Source organism: Dipteris shenzhenensis, chromosome 26 (assembly GCF_047967505.1).
Source record: "Dipteris shenzhenensis isolate YYH24624 ecotype China chromosome 26, Dip_SZ_1.0, whole genome shotgun sequence".
Classification (NCBI taxonomy): Eukaryota; Viridiplantae; Streptophyta; class Polypodiopsida; order Gleicheniales; family Dipteridaceae; genus Dipteris; species Dipteris shenzhenensis.
Window position 1 is genome coordinate 26,637,513 of NC_141621.1, and position 24,095 is coordinate 26,661,607.

Sequence of the window (24,095 nt, forward strand, 5' to 3'; positions counted from 1 at the left end):
TGTACGTAAAGCTGAACGTGATGGAGAGACAATAAACGAGCGTGAGCAGGAGTTATTATCTGGATGTATGGTGCATGTAAGTTTCTTATCTCTTGACGTAATTAAGTAATTATTTGTGGCAATATATGCTATAAAATAGGTGCATCTTCATTGTTTTAATGATGCTCTTTTACAGTACAAAAAGTACAGTGCATTATGGTCATATGGACGACATTTTTACATGGAACACATTGATTCAAAGAGAGTCACGTATGATTGTGGAGTCATGGCTAACTTCACACAAGATAGCTGAGCAAGTGCTTCGGATACCAATCTTCTCTCCTCACAGTTGGATTATTGTGGAACCATACGCGACATCTATGAAATTGATTTCAGACGATTTACTATTTTCATTCTTGATGTAAAATGGTTTAGAACTACTTACAACGGTCCCCATGCGACAGTGAGAAAAGATAGTAGCGGTCTCTTTGCAATAGACTCCACCAAACATTGGACCGATGAAAGTGATACTTTTGTTCTTCCCGAGCACTGTGAGCAAGTGCATACTAATGATTTAATTAGTCGAAGCTTTCATTTTTAAAGTCCATTGATATATATATATAATTGACGACATTTGGCACCCATCTTCAATCTAGGTGGTTTTTCATCCGGATCGTTCTGATCCAAGATGGTGGTACGTGATCCAAGTTGCACCACGAAGTAAGCAAATTTTTGAAGATCGAGATGTGGATATGGAGATGCCACTACCAATGCCAGATCCAATTGATGAATCTAGCGAAGAAGATGTAGATCACCATATGAGGCAAGAGGAAGATGCGCATAATGACATCGCACGGGAGGAGGATGGAGATCACGATATTGACAAGGAAGACAACAATCATCAAGATCAATCACCACACTTAAGCTTTATTGAAGAAGATGATCAAATACTTTTAGGTGAACGTACGATACTAGAGTACGATGATGATATAGGAAATCAACTCGGTATAGAGTTGGAGATAGACTTGCTTGGCGCCTTACACTTGGCTCAAGATGAAACAGTTGATGTAAATGCTCTTATTTGATTTTTCTCATCTCAAACTTGGACATGAATATATGAGCTTCAAAGGCTTGATGTACATGCTCTCATTTTTTTATTCTCTATGAGCTCAAACATGTATGAAAATTTAAAAAATTTTGTCATTGGAAAAAACTAACTTTTAAGGCCTAAAAAAAAAAAAACCTCTCTTTAAAAACGTCGCTATAATATTTTGTCTCAGTGTCGCTATATAGCGACTTTTGGCAAAAGTCGCTATATAGCGACGATTTACGAAACCCGATTTTTATACCGACGATTAACGCTAAGCGGGCGCTAAACGTCGGTACGTAAACGTCGCAATAGGATGCGTGTGTAGTAGTGTTTCACATGAAGGATATCTTCATCACTATCACCTGTGATGATCAAATCATCAACATAAATGACAAGCAGCGTAATACCTTTCTCTATTTTTCTCACATAAAGTGAGAAATCTGCCTTGGAAATCTGAAAGCCAATAGTGACAAGATATTGTCCTATCTTGTCAGACCATGCTCTAGGTGCTTGCTTCAAGCCATACAAGGCTTTCTTCAACCTGCAGATAAACTCAGGATGAATAGCATGAACATAACCTGGTGGCTACTCCATAAAGACCTCTTCTTGCAAATCACCATGCAAGAAGTAGGTCTTTTTCATTTAGCATGGCCCGGGATACCTCTCCAATATTCTTGTTTTTCCTTTCTTTAAGTCCATTTTGCTGTGGGGTATGACTGCATGAATATTGCTGCTTTATGCCATGCTCCTGCAGGAACCTTGCAAACTCATTTGAGAGGTACTCTCCCCCTCCATCTGACCTTAGGCATTTTATTTGCAGGCCTGTTTCTTTTTCAACCATAGCTTTAAAAGCTTTGAAATGCCCAAACATTTCACTTTTCTTTTTCATAAAATGCACCCAAACTTTTCTGCTGTAGTCATCAATAAAAGTGATAAAATAATGACAGCCTCCGATAGATGCAGCTTTAGTAGTCCACACATCAGAGTGGATTAATTCCAATGGCTTCTTACTCTCTTGAACATGCCTAGGAAATGGTTTCCTTTCCTGTTTTCCAAATTAATAGGCTTCACATACCCTATGCATTTCTGCAACCTTGAATTTAGGCAATCCTGCAACAATGTTTTGGGCTTGCATTGATTTAAGTCGCTGTACATTAAGATGACCAATGCGTTTATGCTAGATATCAATATCTGCAACTACACTGGTCCCATGTGCAAACATTGCTGCACTCAATTCAGGCATGTCCGCATCCAACGTAAACATCCTGCCCTTCTTCTTTCCTTTTGCTATCAAGCGACCATTATTTTTCATATCCTCAACAAAGCATCCATGAGGATTAAATCTGACTTGCAAGCCCTGCTCAACCATTTGACTAACAGAAACCAGGTTCTTGGTGATGTTCGGGACATGAAATACATCAGACAGGTATTTCTTTTTCCCATCCTGTATAGACAAAAGTATTTTACCAATTTGCACAATAGGATGTGTAGTATCATCACCATTCTCCACAAATCCTGGTCTTTCCATTTTCCTTGCATTCTGCATCCATTCTGCATGACCTGTCATGTGGTTTGACGCACCTGAGTCAACATACCACACATCATTACTTTCATCTGCACTTGTCACAGAATTGGTCATGTGCTGCACCATAAATAAATGCTCATTTCTGTCATCACCCTGTCTACTAGAGGATGCATAATTGCCTTGTTGCAATTTTCCATTCCTAATGTCATTCTGCTTTTTGTAGCAGTCTTTAGCCATATGACCCATTTTACCACAGCAGTAGCATTCAACATTGCTATTTGCATTTTGGCCTCTCTGCCATCCACCATGACCTCTTTGGCTCCCCCTGCCTCTAGAGTTACCATGTCCTCCTCCAAAGGACTGGTTTTCTTGAGTTTGCTACATATTCTTATTTCTACCACGGCCTCCAGATCAACCTCCTCTACCTCTGCCTCTACCTCTTCCAGCATTTGAGTAGAAGACATTTTCTTTTGAAGTTCCTCCTGAAGAAGATGCACCACCATTTCTCTGTAGACCATTCAAGGTAATAGAAACCAAATCATCATCTTCCACTGGTGACCCAATGGAAGCAAGGGCATCTGCAATTTTCTTCACTTTCATGTGGTAGTCATTGATGCTCATATTTTCTCTCTGCACATTGTGCAACTCCTGCTTGAGCTGCATTTTCCTGGCTTGCGTATTTGTGCTGTACATTTTTGCCAAAGTATCCCATGCCTCCTTTGGCGTACTTGCATCCTAAATATGCACAATCATAGAATCCAAAATACTGATAGACAGCTAGTACATAACTTTTCTGGCTCTCTCATGCCATCCTTTAAATGCCTGCATTTCCTGTTGATTAGGAACATTAGGAAGAACTGGTTCTTCTTCATTTCCTGTAATGAACTCCCAATAGCCTTTTCCCATAAGGAAATTCATCATTCTAAACTTCCATGCTTGGAAGTTGTTCTTATCAAGCTTTTCAGTGACAATCTGTGAAAGAGAATCAGACGCCATTATAGAACACTGCAAAATATTCTATCACTGCAAAAAACACAACTTCTGCCTCACACGGGCAAATTTGCAAAACTGACGAAAGTTGTATTTGACCACACAGTCACTTCCTAGTGACAATTTTGCATCAACAAGCAATAAGGATGATTCTATAGCTCCCAGTATCTTTGCACATAGGCATACAATGCAATTTCTGCGGCAACTTTTCACCGACCTGCAGAGCAGTGGTCGCACAGCAAAAACAGGGCCTTTTTCTCAGTGCTTGTAGAGAACTTCTGCCTCCAAAATGGGCCTCGAAATGGCCTCGAATCAGAAAAATAAAGTCACCAAGAACTTTGCCTTTTCCCGCAGCATATATTGCCCTCTCGCCACACCATGAAAGGCGTCTCAATCTAAGACAATGCACTCTTATACTTTCCGGCTGTGCTACCTACAGAGATTTGCTCCCAAACTCGAAAAAGAAAAGCAATACTGGTCCTCTTACCAGGACACCACGAACTAGGTTTGCTTTCTTGAGCTCCTTACCACAAACTAGGCTCTGATACCATGTGAAGATAGTGGGAGAGAAGGAAGGAGTCTCACTTGCAGGTTTCTCACATACACAATGGGGGAATACACACAAAGGTGGAGGCTGAAAACAATTTTCCTCTTCTTAGTTGTGAAAGCCAAAAGAACTCTTGTACAAAGAAATAGAAGAACCCTATATGTGGGTCTCAAACCAAACTCAGCTAACTAAGGTGGCATACTAACTGAGCCACGAACTAGAGTACATAAGGATAGCTGTCATTCAACTATTATTCATGGGCGGTGTACCAACCGCATCTGCAGCTAACAAGTCGGTGACATAAATGCACAATGGTCACCCTGGCATATCACGAGTGGAGCTCGATATCTCAACAAAGAATACATTGCAACTAGACGAGTATATGTACAAGGATGAAGAAAATAAGGGGGGATATACCATTTAAATAGGGAATGGGAAGCCCCCAAGAGGGGATTGGCCAACTTCATGTCAATCAACATGACCCTACCTCTTCTCCCTTCCTAGCTAGATTGTCCTCTTCCCTATCAAAGACAAAATCGATACCCCCCCTCCCCCCCAAATAGTGACCCTTCTAGCCACACTTATCCTCTCGGCCTTCAACGCATCATGATCTACCTAGGAAGCCTTTCCTTTGACCTTTACGATGTTTTTTCCTTTAGGATGTTAGCCAATAAGGCCTCACAACCTTTGCTTTCTAGAGGGTTGAGAAACGACTCCTATTGATCCAAAATGCACTATTTGTTACTAACCCATTGCATGAGCTACACTCAAATTGTAAGAATATTTTTCTCACACATGCTAATACACTCTCTATTGAAATAATTTGATCTCATAGGTGCCTTGCCTTGCAGTTTCATTGCAAATACTAGACCTTTTCCACTCACTAAGGTACCATTCTTAGTTAGAGAGACACCCATGTGTTCCTCAGGTAAGAGTCGCTACTCATAAGATTATCTCTATATGTGGGATTTTAGGGCTCATCTATAGCCCCACATTACAAAAAGGGTGCCACTTGCCATTTGACCTTTGTTGCCATAAGGTAATAGAAGGAATGCTTTGAAAATCAATGGCAAAGGGAAATGGACTTGGATGGAGGGACTCTTTTTAAAATCATTGGCAAAGGCCTCTAATAATGGACTAAATGGAGATGAAATGGAGGAATCCACCTTTTTTATAGAGCATCAAGTTTACTTAAAGCCTTTAAGATTCATACATTGTGAACTTAGAGACTTTAAGATACATGACATTATGAACATAGAAATTAGAGCCTATAAGATACATGATATTATGAAAATAGAAAGTTAAGCATGATGCCAATGTCTCCCTTTGCTATCAGTAATGTGCTACATGATTCAATATAAGCAACAATGGTTTTTCACATCGGTAAAAGATGGCAGTTTTATGGGGCTTCATATATCTCTCTAGGAAGAATTCATCGTGTTTTACAGAGCTTACTCAATGTGTTAAAACTTCATGACATTGTGAACTTGGAATATTAAGCATGATTCCAATGTCTCTAGTATGTGCAAAGAAACTTTGAAATCATTTGCTATCACTAATATGCACCATGATTCAATGTTTAAAAAAATGGATTTACACACTGGTAAATCCATTTGATGTTCACTAATGTGCACCATGACTCAATATAAGCAAAAATGGATGTCCATATTGGTAAAAGTTGTGTCAAAGCTTCTTGGATTGAAGTTTTGCTACTATAATTTCTTGGCAAGAAACTGTGGAAGAAACCAACAAAATTCCTAAAAAAGTGAAAATTTATGAAAAGAAGTGCAAAAGTTTGGGGTTATGGATAAGCCCTAAAATCCCATATATAGAGATAGTCTTTTGAGTAGTGACCTTACTTCAGAAATGCATGGGTGCCTCTCAGTGAAAAATGCTACCTAAGAGAGTGGTAAAGGTTAAATACTTGTTACGACATTGCAATAAAGGCACCCATGCATTGGCATGTGTGGCATTGATACACTTGAAATTTGAATGTAGCACACAAAATTACACATCTAGGTGTGTCGGTACATGTAGTTGACATGATTTTAGTGTCGATTGGACCATGTTACAATTGAAATAGGGATTATCAAAATGAATTTGGAAATGCTTCCCTAGAATTGTTGAACTAATGGTGAGGTCAAAACTAAATTCTAATCAAATGTGAGCCAAAATGAGCCAAACTGCACTTAAAACAACTCAAACTGTTATTCAAAATGGAGTCCAAATAAACAAGATAAGGTGGCCTAAGTATTGGTGTTTTTGGGGGCTAACCACTAGGTTAAGGGACCTATAGTCTTGGTAATTAGAAAGTAATAACTTGGGACCAAGGGTGACAACCAACAATTAGTGGACTTTTATGGAGTTGGCTCTTTTGATTGACCTAGAGGCGAGAACTCACATAACCACCCACTAAAGTTACCTACTGATTTTTATTTTTATTTTAAAGCTACGTTCTAATAAGCATCAAATACTTAAATAAGCACAATGCATAAAATAAGTTTGATGACATGGACATTTTAGCTCACATCCAAGGAGTCTGCTAATGACGGAGTGTGCTAGTGAAGAACATTGATGATCTAGCATTGTATGTAATGTGCACGAAAGGGGTAAGGGTTCTTGAAATGCACAGTTCTGTACTAAATTTGTGCATCTTGGCCCATCACTCCGTCACCAAAATATGTTTTCTCAAGTGCACCTTTATCTCTAATATTATTGTGCTTAGCAACTAGCTAATGCTCAAACATACTTCATTATAGTCTAATCGGGAATCTTTAGTCCCAAACTAATCTAGGACATATTCAATTCTCTCAAGGCCTAGCCAAAACTTCTACCAATTTTTGTATCCTCTCGATCCACCTTAGAACTAATTGGTTAAGGAACATCTCTTATAGTGTATAGTCAAATTGTGTTTTGGCTTCCATTTATGGATGGTATGGCCTATGATCAAATCACTACATAACTCTTTTGAACACATCATCTAATGTGCTTCTAAACATTATTGATTATAGTATAGTTGATGACTTGAGTATTCCATGTCAAATCAACCATCATTACATTTGCAATCATTGAGATGACACTATCCATAGCAAGCATATCCTCTCCAAAACAGCACAAGTATTTTATAGAACTATTATCTTCTTCAATAAGATACAATCCATTTCCAAACTATTTAAGCACCATATTCAATCTAGAACACTCCTTATGTACTTCTCCATAACCCCTCCTATTCTTTAGGATCCTCTCATACTCATTCCTAGTAGAAGATTTCTTATCTTTTATCCTCTATCACACTTTGCAAATAAGGAAAACCAATCAAAATCTCTTCCTCATCATATAAACATACTCTTTAACATCATAAGGAGATATTTCAACATCCATAATCAAAGAAACTGCATATCCTAGAACCTCTTTCCCATATGCCCCATCACTTGAGCATGTTCAAATTTATAAACTGAGATCATTCGCTCCCTATGAATAGAACTACCCAAAAGAGAATGGGTGTTGTATCCCCTTACATAAATCTTGTACTTCTACCAACAAGGTTGTTGTTAACCTTGTGGCAACAAGGATCAAACCACATTTGAGAGCATCCAATATGTGTGGGTGGAGTAGCAGGAAAGTTTTTCTTGTAATATCTTGGAGGTTTGATGGATCTATGGGGTAAGGATAGCCAAAATGCTCTATAGAAAAGATCTTATCATTCTTGTAAAATCATGCCCTAGAGAAAGAAAGATCAAAATCTATACTTTTGTGTAAGAGAGAGAAATCGTAGAAGACAAAGAAATCCAAGTACAAGAGAGAGAAGGCCTTGTAAGAGAGAGAATGGCCTTAGACTTTTGTGTTAGGAAAAAAAAGGACTTATACACTTTGTGTAAGGATGGAAACTAAGGAATATGTATCAATATGTCTTAATGCAAAGAAGCTCTGATTGTTTGGGGTTCAATATATGTTCATGTGCTTGATCTCCTATTATCGACACTCCATTACACTATCAACATATTCTAGCATGCTCTCCATTCAATGTGTTCTAGCATGATCTCACCCTTGCAATCCATAGTCTTGCACTCCCTTCTCCTCCTTCCTCGCTTCCTCCTCCCTCCTTTTTCCTCCTTCCTCCTTCTCTTTCCTCCTCCCTACTCCTATTTCTTCCTCCCTAATTCTCCTCCCTTATCCCTACTCCCCTCTCTGACCTCCTTCCTCCTCTTCATAGTTGTTCATGCTCAATCCTTGACCCCATGAATCCATGAAAGAGACTAGTTCTCCACTCCTCAACCTTGAACTCATCAACCATATCTCAACCTTAAACTCCTAGATAGATTTTTAAAACCCTAGATAGATTTAACCTTACTCTCTTAGACTCAATGACCCCAGAAAGATTTCTAAACCCTACTCTCCTAAACTTGATAACCCTTTCCTAAACCATTGAGCCCCCATGGAGGACTTTTAGCTCTTATGATCAACACATATCTTTCACTTGAGTGCACACTATAATTGCTTTCCATGCTTCACCCTACACCTCTCACTGATATACGGCTTGAGAATGCTACAGTTGTTGTGAAGACCTATGCCACAATGAGCATTGACATAACTATAGGTGACTGACACACTCATAATTGGAAATGAGAGAAGAAGTGAGAACAATAGCTATCATTAAATCTTGCCTCTTGTAATCTCCAATTCATTGACATCATCTTTGATTTGTAACACATAGCAAACCCATTAACCAATTGTTTTTCCTTTCAATGGTTTTTACACATTGCTTTCCATTTTGTCTTGCTAGATTCACAATCCTTATTGTATGAAGAGGTGCCTTTAAAATGGCATCTCTTTCATAACCTCCATTTCCTGCTATAATGGATCATTAACTCTTTGCTATGCGACATATACTCTCTTTGTTCTAGGACAAGATCTACATGTATGACCCCTTTCATTGTAATTGAGGCAAGCCATGGTTTTATAAGAACGTGATCATCTTGGACACATATTGGGACAAAACCTTCTCATATGATCAATCTTATGGCATTGGAAATAACTCTTGGAATGAAATGGGGATATCTAGTCTCTTTGGACTTTGCATTCTATATCAAACATTCCTTGTGGCCATTTCTTAAACCACCAACTTTTCCCTCAACTTCATTTTGAGCTTGTTCTTTATGCATGCACTTTAACGTTGCTCAAGTATCAAAGACATATCAAATTGATCCTTAAAAGATTATCTAACTTTCCATTCAAATAGGTCTTCTTTAATAAACTAATCTACACTCCTCATGCTTCCATTTTTTATTCATCCAATTGTCTCGGTCATTTGGATCTATACTATTAGGCTTGACACATCATGTAACCATACAAATGGCCTGCTAATGTATAGAGCCCATTTGTCCTATGTTATTGGTCCTCTCTTGTCCAAAGCAACAATGCTAGTTTTCCATTAAGACTACTCCATATATATAATGAGCTTTTATATGCTTTCAACACTATTTTGAATAACGCTCGAATAACAATTGCATGTATACAAATAACTATTCAATTCTTGCCACACACTTTCAACATATTCAATTCACATTTTCACTTTTGACTATCAATCATTTAGCAAATTACTTAAGGCTATCTCAAAATTTTATCTTGCATTGATAACAACACTTAATAATGTTAAAAATCATTTATTTGAGACTATGATTTCTTTATTGCTAGATGAGGAAAAGAGGGTCAAAGATGATGTTGGAGCATCTGCCCCCATGAGAAAAAAGTTCTTAGTCCTACCTTTGGCTTGAGAAATGCACTACCGACTTCTATGATGGTCATGGATGGTCTATTATGTACGTATCTATTTTTCCTAGACAACCTATTGGTTTATAGTAAGTGGAGGAAATAACACTTGCATTTGCAAAGGAAAGCGAATGTATATTTGTCTTTGGAATCTTTTGGGATATTATGTATTGTGTCCCCTTTGGCAAGTGCCCTGCCTGTGTTAATTCAAACATGTATACAAAATATCTACCTCGTCCAACTACAGAGTATCAAGTCAATTGTTTGTCGTCCCCTTTCCTTTTTTGCAGTCTAGGTTATATCAATATGTGAAAGCATCCATGGACTTGGTGAAAAACCAATACACCTCTATTGTCTTAGCCTTTTATCCTTACTTTTTTACATTCAGAACTCTAGCAATCCAAAAAGGAAATCCACTAGATTAACCTATTGCTAACATAATGACCATCATACCCACCACCAAGTCCTCGATGTTGCCTAAATGTTAATGGAGACATGATTTTGTGCACATTGCATGGGTGTATTGACATTGATGTGCAAGGGTGGAAATGTCCTCATCTAAGTAAAAATTTGAAAAGGAGGCTCTTTGGATAGGATTTGTCTTTGATGGAACAAGTAATTGGTGATAGAAAGGTTGTAGATGTTAAAGAAGCTTCATCTTTACTACAAGGTATTTTGGATGGAGTAGAAGCTTTGGTTGCGTCCCCCCTTCTTGAGCTATTTCATAATGCTAGAAACCTATTGGGAATCTAAATTTTCTATAGGGAGAGGAAACCAACATCATCCACTTAAAGCAACCATCCCAAGTAGTATCAAACTCATAGAAGGATCTTTTGCAGAGACTCCTAATAGCAAACAAAGCACATTATCCCCCTCATGGTCCAAGCACCTACTCCAACTACCTAGAGAAGATACCAAAGCACCAATTGCTCATTCTCTAAAAGATTCCACTCTCAAGTATCTCATTTCTATTTTCCCATTTACGATCGCTCCGTGTGCTAGTTGGGTCTAAGACTAGTCTCCCATAAAAAAGAATGATACATGTTGAAGGGATTCCAATCCTACACACAGCATGTTTATGTTCTCAACATATAAAATACGAATCATAAATTTATGGATTGTGCACATTACCACTAGCCACAAATCAATGTGACACCTACTTGTGACACCCACTTTTTAATTTGTAATCAAATTTCCCATCATAGATATACAAACATCAACAACACCTAACGGCAATGGCAACTAGAAGGAGAAGGCCAATAGCAACATAACCATCACACCCAAGGAGTTACACAAGATTAGATGGGGTAAATGTAGCCTTGTTTCCATGCGTGCGTGCATGTGTTGAACACACACACACACACACGCATGCATGCACACACATATGCACGCATGCACACACACATGCACATGCATGCATGCACACACACACAAATACACACATGCACGCGTGCACACACACACACACACACACACACACACACACGCATGTGACACTAATGATATACCATATGTGTAGGCAATTGATAGATTGGAGAAGTATTGTTGCAATATCAGACGTGTTAGATCCTATGTATAAAATTGTATTTGCCTAAAATTAACCTATTCAAGATTCATGGGGTTCTAACTACTCTCCATCTCCTAGGGATCCTCAGCTTCATATTCATTCCATTGATCTGAATCAAAACATGCATGTATCATGATGTGCACTCGACCATCTTACTCATGATAACTCTCATTTTATGCCTTCCCTCATGCTCCTCCTCTTTGCTTGTGCTTCTTTTAGTGGTAATCATGATTCTTGTGCAGTTGATATTGCAATCCAACATATTGACTTTCCGTCACTGATTAAGCTAATCTTGCCAAACACAAACCCTTTAGGATGCCATTCATATAAATCATTGTGTAAAATTTGGGGAAGCAAATTGTAATACTCAAAAGAGTTCAATTTGTTACCCTTCTCCAAGAATTACTAAAGGACCATATATTAAAGGGAACTTAAAAAAAAGGTGCCCCATCGCCTTGGGTGGATAAACACAAAAAGCATAGTCAAGTAGTAGGTCAACGCTAATGATTTTGGGGGATTACTTGAAGCTTGGTCATGGTAGAGTTCTTGCAAAGGAGTATCATTGCTTACTCATCATTGGTAAGAAAGTTCTCTTGTTCTGAATCTTTTGTTATTTGATTTCATTTCTTCCTGTTCATGTCTTTTATGGTTTCATAGCTTCATAATTTGCTTCCAAGCACTCATATATTCAAGACATTGTGAGTGTATAATTCCATCTTTCATGCTAGCCAACTGCTTGTTTACTAGTAGTATCTTCATACTTGATTAAAGAAGAAGAAGAAGAGGGTTGTGAGATACTAAACAGTAGGGAGAGAGTGCACGTCCATTGGATCACATCTTCATTAAAGATTCTCTTGTAATCTCTAATCGGCTACTCCTTTCTCTATTCAAGTTACTCTCCCAAACAAGATGTTTTCATTCTTTGGCTAAGTCATAGCTCTTCTTGATCATCATCACTGAGTGAGGGATATAGCCACAACTAGACTTAAACTACTTCATAAACATCTCTCTAAAGTACTCCTAGCATCCTTACTTTTTGGGCAATGGGTTTTGCTTCTTATTTTAATTCTATGTGGTGTTGTGTGACTCTAACCCTCTTCATTGGTGCACAGTCAATGATAAAAAGTTGAGGGTATATTTTTAGCATAAAAATATTACTGGTCTCCTCTTTGGGTGTAAGGTTCCTAGCCAATATCGTATTTATTTGGTCCTTTCTAATGGCTTTTACCTCATTTGTTCTCTAGCTAGCCCCTTATTCTTAAAGCACAAGCCCCATCACTTGAGGACCATGCTCCCGATCCAATCTTAAAACTTTGAAACCATCATTGAAAAAGGTCTTACCTTATTCATAGGTACATTTATTGCAAAGATAATTGCACTACATGTTTGCATATTGGAATCCAAATCTTATCCATAGCTACCTAATGTGATAGGAATATCCCCAGCTACTATGAATCAGGCGATACCTGCCTTATGAAAAACATAATTGCACTACATGTTTATGTCTTAGAACCAAAATCTTATCCACAACTACCTTATACAATGCACAAGAGGTAATCCATAGCCATCCTATGGATAAGGTCTCACTTTATCCATACTTATCTATTGCACTACATGTTTGTGTGTTGGAACCAAATCTTAGCAATCTTCAAAGTATAAGGTATGGATAAGCAACTTCCAAGAAGTTGGTAAATTGTTAATCCTTTTAGAAGTATTTGTCATTTTTATTGGTTGTTATCTACCCACACTAAGATTTAAGTTGCATGAACATAATGTTCTTGTTTTAAATAGTCTATCATAGGAGACATAGCAGTTTTCCTTTTAGTATGTTTAGATTTTAGTTGAGCATAGTAGTAATAATATATCTTTAATAGTAGAAATTATTAAGAGTTTAGTAGTTTGTTTAAGGAAAAAATCTCTGTGTTGGTTGGGGATTTGCTTATGCTGACTTGTAACAACTCGCACACGAATAGAATACATATATATACATACATACATACATACATACATGTTAGTACCTGGCTGATTAGGGGTTTTCTTAATGTTGACCAGTAATAACTCCCACACATGGATAAAATGTATAAACTATTGTTTGTACTAGCTGGGGGTTTGCTTATGTTGACTAGTAACAACTCGCACATGGTTATAAAATATGTAGTACACAGTCACATAAGAGAGAATACTTGACTTTGAGTCACTTTTGGTCGGCATATGCCTGTCACAATAATAGCTTGTTCAAAGTCTAGCTGATTGTGTAGCTTGCAATTTCTAGCTCATATCAACCCACAAAGTATACTCTACAAATCACACATAAAAATAGAAATCAAAAGATCACAGTGTTTCCAAGTTCATGCTCTATAAATTTACATATTATAACATTTAATAGTCAAAGTGTTTAGGTTGCATATTTTGCAATAGCTATTGCAAAAAGACACAATTGCCAATAGTCTTCAATTAGTCTGATCACTTACAAACTCAATCCCTCTAGTGAGAAAAATTGGAGCAACTACAAATTTGAACATATCGTCTCAAGAAATGACTAATCAAGCAGAGAAATTGATGTATGCGCATGCACATGGTGGAGTATTAGACTATGCCAAGGGGGAGTGTAGTGATTACGATATGATAAATTGACTACATTCAGATCTTCCAACCCTTGCATGATGCTCCAATCCTTGGGCAAGTGCAAGTTTAAGTAGACTCCAACAATTCCAATCATGATGCCACTATGCAATGTAATTTAACACTTGCAAAAAATAATATAGGCAAATACAATGTGTAGTTCATTAAAAATTCTTTTACTCCACATCATTCAAATTTACTAACTAATAAAAAGAAATCTTGTTGAAGTGGCAAGTGCAAATATACTATGTGAGTGTCACTAGCTGTTGCACCGGTATGTGTGACATGTCAACATTTGCCAACAAAGTATGATGTTACACTGACCATGTTGCAGATAGATGTTTCACATAGAGCGAGAGACAGAGAGAGAGACAGAGAGAGGGGGGATGTAGAAAGAGGTGACTCAGCATCCCACACCTATTTCAATAGATAGATTACCACATGTGTAATCATCCAATTATGCTGAGAGGGTGCAAGAAAATTGGATGATCTCTCTCTCTCTCTCTCTCTTTCTCTCTCTCTCTCTCTCTCTCTCTCTCTCTCTCTCTCTCTCTCTCTCGGTCTATCTAGCTTACATGCCATGTTTACATACCTCGAGAATAGGCATTAGATATGTTTCTAATGCACGAGAAAAGTGCAGGTCTGTTATATATCGCTATAATAAACTTTGGAAAATTGTATAAATATTGCACTAAATTGGATTGTATCTTTTGTTATGTTGTTAGCATAGCATGGCTCGCGAAAGACACAGTCAAATTTTGGCCATGTCATGGGACTATGTCTTCATGCTATTGGTCAACGTTGGAGGTGCAACATCTGTCAGGAAAAGTATACTGGTTCATATGAGGATTGGAGCACACCTTGATCTTGGGCGCTATGTGTGGCATCAAAAAGTATAAAGGTCAAGGTGTTGAGAGAATGGTGGCGATTTTGGAAAGAAGTGTTGACACTAAGAGTGATGACATACCAGGGAGGATAGAACCTTCGATCAAAGTCAAATGCTCAAAGCTAGCTAATATTACCTCACTTGTGTGTTAGCATAGATTCTATCAAAATATATGTTAGCATGCCAGCTAGTGAAAGTGTGTTGTTAGCAGGTGTGCTATTAACACACCTACCATTATAGCATTTGGTGATGTAATTAGCACATCTATCTATTAGCATACGCAGAACCATATCTATTAGTGCATATTGTTAGCATACGTGGTACCATATAGATTAGCACAACATCTGTTAGCACAACTTATGTTAGCACATCTTGATAGCAGAAGTGAGAGAGGGAGAGAGAGAGAGAGGAGTGCACATGATATAGCTACCTATACCCTAAGTGTATTAACAATGAACATGAAGATATACATGTGAACCCCTTAGGGTTAGGGTTAGGGTTAGGGTTTGCCCCTATGCCCTATGTGCATAGTGCAATTTACACTATCTTTAAACCCCCTCTTAAATTGCACTGGGTAAGTAGAGGGTGCATGTACAAGACCTTTTTGTGGATTTTATTTGTGCATATTCTAGCATCCAAAACTGAAAAGAAATTAGAGTAGTATGCACGTATGTGAGCATAGTGACTACATAGCGAAATCACGTACAATGAGTACAACTTATAAGATCTTGTACATATCGTGGATTTCCCCCTCTTAAGTTGTGGGTCATCCTTCACCTTTGGGAACGAAACCTAGAAGATAGGCCGAACGGAAGAGGAAGGAAATATGTAAAAAGTCAAGTCCACCTTGATCAAAGACTAGTCGATCAAATGATGACTGCATGAAGAACGGTATGTATGGCTGCGTGCTAAACATGTCATGAGTCATCATGGACTATGTAGCTACTCTGTAGAAGAGGCATTCGGATGTGAGGCTAGTCGATGTAGCAATGGGGAAACAATCTAGTAGGGTGTGACAAACAAGGGTGTCACCAACCCAAAAGAACTGACAGCAATGTGTGAGGTATTCTGTAGTAGAAGTATAATCTCTGTCAAATGATGCATGGTCATAGAGGATTGCACAGTTGATGTAGACAGAGTGATCCAAGGGCTAAAAATCAGGGGCCAAAGGTGCAGGTATGATACATTGCTTTACTGATAAGAGGCTGGTACAAATGACAAGGTATTGCAACTTGTCAAACCTATATGCTCAACTGTCATGAGCTGAAGGTCAAGCATTCATCGGCATGGGATGTAGCATCTGTCATAGGCTCATCGAGAAGGAGTTGATAGTGTAAAGGCCTAAAAGCCTGAAGTACAAGTGTGAATGCATAAGATGTCCCTAAGGCATATGAGGTGCCGAATGCTAATGTAGGGACTGATCTATAATCCTGGATGCAACCACTGATCTGCATCAAGTATGGACTGTATACGATAGCCATAAGTGCATGATAAAACATTGAGTCTCCCTAGGTTGCGCTATGTTTGAACTTGATAATGTCCACTGCACTGGGGTAGGACTACACTAATGCATAGGTATCCCCGTGCTGAGGAATGATTTGCTCCTCGAAAGTGGTGGTGATAACTGGATCCAAGGGTGCAATGTCGCATGACTAAGCCGATGTTGGAATGTCCTGAAGACTGATCTGCTGATCTATACTAATCATGGAAACTGTGTCCAAGGAGACGATGTGCTCTGTATCAGAGGTAAAAGCATCAGTAATGGATGCTGGAATGGAATCACCTGAGGAGCTGGATGCGCTGGGGCATATATCTCTGCATGCCACAAAAGATGTGAGTGCCTCATACTGAGGACTTACCTGCTGAAGAACTGCATGATCATAGGTGAACTCCTGCTGAGTATCTGCATCTGTAGCAAAAGTTCCATGCATGAGTGTGATGGTTGTGCATCACAAGAATCAATCTATGTTGATGTACATGAGACTGCCTCATATTGAGGGCTTACTAATGAATGTGCCTCATGCTGAGGGCTTACCAAGAAGTGTGCCTCATGCTGAGGGCTTATTGAGGAATGTGCATGATCAAAAACTACAAGCTAATCCATGCTAGCATCTAAAGCATCTACATCTAATTTGTCAAGGCCAATGAGGCTTGAGTCCGCATCATAGAACCCTATAAAATAGTTGCCACTAGGGGGCTTACGCTAAACTATCAAAACCAAGTCATGTGAAAACATCTATGTGTGCCAAGGATCAAGCTTGTAGTAGAATGATGACAACTATGTGTCGGGCGTAGCCAAGAGGCTATACAGCTTATGTATGTGTACGGAAACCAATGCCAAAAATAGCAAATGAATGTGACTATACATGTGTGGCATGTGTGCATGCAAGAAGAATGCAACACTCTTGAATCCGAGAGAGAGATAACTCTACCAAGTGTCACTCTAGTGTGGTGAACTGCCCAATGCCAAGGGACTAAGCTGATGTAAGTGTGGAATATGTATACAAATGATAGACCCACATGGATTGATGCCATTGGGAACTAATCAGGGAATGTGGCAAGGCTTTCTTGGCTTGGTGGAGTTAGATCTCCTCTATGGCAGTGCTAGTCTATAGCTAGACTACACGTTGAAGTGCAAAATACAACCAAATGAGTTTTAGTTTGTTCATTTTATGTGTTGGGTGCATTTTAGAGGATCAAGAAGTGGTTTCGATGATGAGGATGCAATGATGTTGACCTGTGGAAATCTCATATGTGAAATTTGATGTGACAGGTGCATAGAGCATGAGCTGGCAAGCAATTTTGCTTTTTGGATCACCTCTGAATTCCCCTTAGATCAAAAATTATGGCTCTTGGAAGGATGGTCAAATTTTGATTCAAGAAGGGGATCCAAGGGCTTGCTCTCTCTATCAACGAAAACCTCTCTCGAAGGAGGATGCCTCACGAAGGAGGGCTTGACACTCATGAAGGGAGTGGGATCACCATCGGCTCTAATACCATGATAATAGAAGTGAGAGAGGGAGAGAGAGAGGAGTGCACACGATATAGCTACCTAGGTGTACACTAAGTGTATTAACAATGAACATGAAGATATACATGTGAACCCCTTAGGATTAGGGTTAGGGCTAGGGTTTGCCCCTATGCCCTATGTGCATAGCGCAATTTACACTATCTTTAACACATCTACCTATACCCTAACCCTGACCCTTAGGGTTAGGATTGGGGTTAGGGTTAGGGTTTGCCCCTATGCCCTATGTGCATAGCGCAATTTACACTATCTTTAACACATCTACCTATATTAGCATACATGGAACCACATTCCTATTAGCACAACTTACGTTAGCACATCTGTCTGTTAGTATATGTGGAACCATATCCATTAGCACATGTTCTTAGCATACGTGGAACCATATCCATTATCGCACCTGTTAGCACATATACCATTAACAGGTTTTTTATTAGCACTTATAGCATATCTATTATTAGCACATGTGTTAATTATCATCTATTCCTGGGGCACCAACTCCCTTTAGTAAAAAAACCTATCAAAATCTTGAGTATGAGATGAATTTAACAATATGCCATGAGTTGAAATTATTCAAATTAATGTGGTTGTGTTCTACACTAAAAGAGCTTCAAATATGTCTTTACATCTTGAAATTTGGGTAACACATGAAAAGTTACATTAATTTGAAAGGATATGGGTTTTCATATTTTAGTGTATTTTTTGTTTCACCCCCCCTCATCCAAAAGACCCCCCCCCCCCCCTTTGGGCCTCACATATTATGAAAAATATGTACAAATCTTAAAATCTTGCATATTTTTCAAGATATATACCTTATAATTTGTGGGAGGGGGGACATGAAATTTTCATATTTTTCCCTTGCATATTTAAAAATTCTAAAGGAAATCCATGCATATTATATATGGACCTTGTCCCCCCATACCCTAGATTTTGGACGAGGGTCATAACATATTACATATTGAGCTAGTGCTCCAGGCTTCTATTAATAACATATCTATCATTAGGATATGTGCTAATTAGCAAATATATTATTATCATGTATGTTATTAGTAGATTTGTGCTATTAGCATATTGTTAATAGCACATCTATTATTGGAATATGTACTAGTTACCATATCAGCTATTCTATTAGCATATCTATACTAATTAGCATATCAATTGCTAGCATATAAGTATTAGCATATGTGCTAATTAGTATATCATTTACTAGCATATTTGTTATTCTTATATGTGCTAATTATCATATATGCTAATTACCATATATTTATGTTTGTATGGTTAAATCCACATATGTGTTTCCACTATTGATTTAAACTATATTGTTCAAAGGAGGACCCTAGAAACGTGGCTGCAACAAATGAATCAGGTGGAGAGGAGAATTTGCCCCCAAAGGTCATACCCATTGAAGATGTGTCTGGTAATGTTCCCATTCCTAAAGATGTGGATGCGACGACAGATGATATCCTTGAGGTATTGAATGACTTGAGAAAGCTTGAGAAGCAATTGGAGGCATCAACTACTATCCAGATGGACATGGGTAATGACAGTCCCTTGGAAAACATGGCTGCCAGGCTGGGCAAGAAGAAGAAGTCCACTTCTACTTTTCTACTTAAACTTTAAAGAGACAAAATATGACATCCATCACAACGGACGATGCTATTGTTAAAAATGTTGTTAAACCACTTGCATGCAAGAAGTTGTGAGATACATGTCTTATTGTTGAGGTCCATGCCAGGGTGGAACCAAGGGTCCAGCCCATGTGGCATTCCTCTACTTTTAAAAACCTTATATGTTGTTTAGTAGATCCTATAGTTGTAATTTGGTCTCCTATAGTTTTAAAGACTTCTTAGTCCTTTTTATATATGATAAATAAAATACCCTGTTTTGAGGAAAACCCTTGTAAATTTGTTCTCTTACCATGGCAACCCCCATTTGACATATATTTGAAGCTAACTAGCTTATGTTGTATGGTACTTTACTCAGAGTACTAGATATTCTACTCAGTGCACAAGTTATGCTATTGGGCACAAACTGGTATACGTATGGTCCCAACTACCCTATGTTAGATAGTTAGCATTCATGTAGAGAGTACTAACTTTGCAGACTTCTACTCATGTTCTGCTTAGATAGCAATTGTTGTAAGCTAATGTTTTATTGATAAAAATATACTAGCTAGAGGCACTCCACTTATTTCAACTTTCATTGTTGGATTGTCATTTTTTGTAGATCCATCAATATGTAACATAGCGGCACACTCTTCAACTCTAGAGCTGCAAGATGGAATTGCAAAAAGGGATGATAACATCGTGAAAGACCTTATAGATGTAGGATATGACCTAGAAGATATTGCAACTATGGATATCCAAGACAACAATCCCTGGAGTCACCTGTTGAAAAGGATGCTAAGGAAGAAGGGTCGGGATCTCCTAAGTTCTAGGTCATTCCCACAACATAGTATACTAGGGTGTGTGGAGTGCAGTGCAGAGCTATTGTATCCAAGCCATTTGGGCTGTATATTGGGGTGTATAGGGCACAACACAAAGCTATTGTATCGAAGCCATTTAGGCTAAGTAATTTATGGGATATCTATATGTGTGTATGTTGATTTTATATGGCTCATTTTGATTTTTCCAATGTATGAATTTATATATCTGATGTTATATGTCTAATTTCATATGTCTAGCTTTATATGATTCACTAATGTTTTTTTATGGTTCATTATGATTGTATGCCTACCTCCACCCCCACCAAAGTTGGTATTGATGCATCTCCATCAAGAATGAAGAGTTGTGATCATAGACATGAATGGCCTTTTAGTAAAGGTTTTGTTGAGTCGTATCATGGAGATATATCCCCACCTTATGCAAACCTGATGGTGGAAAACCAAGGGATGGACCGTGTTTATTCGTAGAAATGATGTTTCCATCTTGGAGTTTTGCATGTCATGGTTGAAGTGTTTATTTGGAGCACATCTAGAAGAACAAAAGGAAACAAAATCCTCCATGCATGCTTTCCACAACATTTTGAAAAGATAATAGTTCTGGCTCAGGAAGACTTTTATAATGCTAGAACACCTTTTCAAGGAGCCTCAGGTACTGCCCTACTAAAGTTCACGATTGATAGTGTCTACTCTGCAACTTACCACTGACATGATAGTTACAGTATGATATGTTGATTTCCACTATCATATGCAATTAACCAAAATCATGGGATGGTTTCCTCTCACCTTTAATCAATGCCATATGCTAGTTATAATTGTCAAATTCTGATTAACACTCTCTTCTACCAATGCTCTACCAATGTCACAGGCTTCTGGGCACATACAATGCTTGCTACCACAATCAATGCTTGCCAGCACATGCAATGCTTGTTAGCACTATAAGTCTTGGCTAGAACTTGCAATTAGCACTCTCATCTCACAACAAACACTTGCAGATGCTAGCACCTACACTGCTTGTTAGTACTTGCAATCCTTATTCAGCACTTGCAATGCTTATTAGCACTTTCATCTACATTGCTTTGTGGACATGCAATGAAAGTTCCCTAAGGGGGACATATTTAGCTTATGCAATGAAGAGAATATAAGTAGGGCCATGCAAGGGCAACTATTGTGAAGCATAAACCAGGTATAGCGTGAGAGGAACAAAAAATGCATTTTTCAAAGAAGTGTTTGGAAGTTCAAAGAGTAAGCTACAAGACCCTGTAAAAAGATTATGATAGGGTTGTGCACGAGCTTGCCGTGGCTTTCTACACTTTTGAAAATTAGTCTGTCGTCTTGTGAGATATTTCCAAACTAGAGTGGAAGTCTTGGAAGTGGCCCATGTTCATGTTTTTGAGCAATTTAAGCAGCTTCAACAAATGCTGGGGGAATTAGATGAAGCTATTGCACAGAGTGAGCAAAGAGTGAAGGTGATGAAGGAGAACATCTGCAACCTTAGGATGAGGGAGGAAGGAATCAAGAAGCAATTTCATCATGTACTAAGAAATACTGTGGTATTGACGGCCACAATAGTTAAATCGGATGCCTATCCTACTATGCAGTAGGATCCGAAATGCATGGTGTGCCATACCCCCATCATAGATGACTGCATGATTCGATGGCCTGTGTGCTACCACCCTATGCATGTTTTTTGCTTTGGGTTGTTTTTGCATGTAAGATCGCTATGTAGAATATGTCATTTGCAATTGCCAAGGTCATGGACAGATCAAATGTGCCTACCTGCTACAATAGATGCTGCAACTCAATTTGCCATTTGGGCCTGAAGGGAGGAAACAACCCACTTCAGGAAAGGATCAAGAAGGGCCAAGCCTACAACCAAGAAGCTCAAATCAAGGAAAGAGGAAGCGACATGAAGGGAGGGCCCGGGCCCCTAAAGGAAGGGACCAGCCCCCTTCAAGAAAGGAGCAAGGAGGGCCAAGCCTGCAATCAAGGAGCTCAAAAAGGTGACCTACTCAAAGCAATATGGAACCACCCCCTTGAAGGAAAGGAGTCCTTGAGATGTAATATGAAGGAAAGGAGCTTTTGAGATGTAATCTATGTAATCTATGTGAAATCTGTTGAATTATTAACCTTTTCCAGAGTTTACTTGGGCAATTTATCTATTTTAGGATATTACCAGTGCGATGGTTTGCCTCTATTATTATTATTACAAGACAAGATGAATGGCATAGAATAATATATACATAATAAGATATGTGACTAGATAGTGTCCTCTGACAGCAGGCCAAGGACGATAATGTGAGATGAAAGATTTCGATTAACCAACTAATGTGAGACGAAAGATTTTGATTAGACAACTAATGTGAGATGAAAGATTCGATTAAATAGTCAAATGATGAGGTGGATATGTCGGTTGTATGAAAGAAGAATGAGAAGGTCGGGCTCAATGAAGTCTCTCCCTATTTAAGTGTAGTGTAGACACAACTAAGAGCCCATTATGAAATCTAACCCCAAAACTTTGTACACCGATCCACCTACTATAAATCTATGGCATACCCAAAAGACTTTGGAATCTTTTCCACCCCTTGGCTCTGATTGGTAGTCCGACGTGTTTGAAATCAAGATCCATGTTGCAGCCAATTTTGCCAAGTCCTTCACTCTTGGGTTTAGTACTTACAGAAGCTCCATCTAACTTTGGAGTTTTTACCAAAAAGCTCTAACTACTACATCCCGCTTCTCATAGGTTTTTCCCCAATTATCCTTAAATGCTAGATCAACCTTGTGCTTAGATTTTGTGCACTGCAACAACAAAAAGTATGGGTCATCTTCCTCATTCTCTCTAGAGGCAATGACAACTACAAAGTTATCCCCCTCTTCCAAACAGTCAGTGAGGTCATCAAAATTCTCCCCAAACTATGGCGAGTCATTGTTTGTCTCTCCATTGTTTGTCACTCCATCTGAACATAGAGGGAAAACTTTAACTTGCTCCCATGTCTTCACAGCTACAATGTTCTCACAATCGTCATGATCCCTTATGATGCATGCACTACAAAAACAAGAAAGTTTACTTGTTTAATGAGTTGTTGTTTGAAAAGCCCCATATGTTGTGCAGACCATGAACTCCTTTAATTTTCTTGCAATTGTGGCAGCTTCTCCTTTGCGCTTCATCCACTTTCACTTCATGAAACACTCTGCATACTACACTATTCTTAAGGCTTTGTGTACTGTATGTTGAATGCATGCATGTGGAGAGGTTGGCTATAAGCCATGTTACAGCATCATGGGCATCATTGAGTTTTTCTTGAGGGTATGTTAATTGGTGTTTAAACAGCACCACATCCATCATGTTCACCCTTGCCATGTCTAGACCCAAAGAAAGTCCACATCATGTCTAGACTGGTCAGGGATTTGAACCTTGAGATAAAGTAGAATCCATGGGCTGATATAAATTGAGAGGCAACATCATCTAATCACACCCATTGTTGTTTTATATTTTTTGCATGGGGATTTTCCTTTTTCATCCATTCCCAATGAAGTAGAAAAGCATGCTGCACAAATAAGGTGTCATGTTCCTTATCATCTAAAATGTAGAAATGGTATCTATGTTGCACTGACCTAGACTCTTGTGAGTCAGCAAGAACATTGGCATCAGGCG